The sequence below is a fragment of the Sinocyclocheilus grahami genome, unplaced genomic scaffold (assembly GCF_001515645.1).
Source record: "Sinocyclocheilus grahami isolate Dianchi unplaced genomic scaffold, SAMN03320097.WGS_v1.1 scaffold1005.1, whole genome shotgun sequence".
Classification (NCBI taxonomy): domain Eukaryota; kingdom Metazoa; phylum Chordata; class Actinopteri; order Cypriniformes; family Cyprinidae; genus Sinocyclocheilus; species Sinocyclocheilus grahami.
In genome coordinates, this window is record NW_015506184.1 from 229306 (window position 1) to 229973 (window position 668).

Below are 668 nucleotides of genomic sequence, written 5' to 3' on the forward strand. Positions count from 1 at the left end.
TCCGGGCTGGGGTTACGCTTTCATGCTACCCTGACTGGTCTACCGTATCTGGGTCGCCCTGAGGGGCTTCCCGATCACCCTGATATCCCCTCTTGCTGAGGCATCGAGCGGGTGGTATAGGTGGCATTACGAGAACCTTCCTGGGTAATGCTGTCTCGGGCAGTGCTCTCCTCACCTTTGAGGGTTGTATTTGAGCTTGCCTCTCCAGTTTAGTCCAGTACTTCCGGATATCTGTAAACAGATGCTTGGAAAACTCTAAAATCCAAATACTATGGTAAGTGCACACGTTAAGCTTTGCACACTTTTCTACAAATCCACATAGGTGGTAAGTGTGCACGTTATGCTTTGCGCACTTTCTAAAATCCACATAGCTGGTAAGTGTGCACGTTATGCTTTGCCCACTTTCTAAAATCCACAAGTGGTAAGTGTTTTTAATGTATTAAATAGCCTGGAATATTTAGTGTGAATACTGCGTTATTGACCTCGTTCCCTTTCTCTGAGTTGGTTTAGACCCCGGTACCTTGGGCTCCACTAAAAGTACTTCCGGGTATCTGCAAACAGATGCTTGGAAAACTCTAAATCCAAATACTATTGTAAGGGTACATGTTAAGCTTTGGCTTAGCGTTTGGCTAGCTTGCAGTACGCTTACCCTTCTGATTTTACAATCA

At 45.4% G+C, this 668-nt stretch overlaps 1 pseudogene; it reads right to left on the reverse strand.

Moving 5' to 3' along the window:
* LOC107565494 (von Willebrand factor D and EGF domain-containing protein-like) overlaps window positions 1-668 on the reverse strand; it is a 63546-nt pseudogene that overhangs the window by 54608 nt on the left and 8270 nt on the right.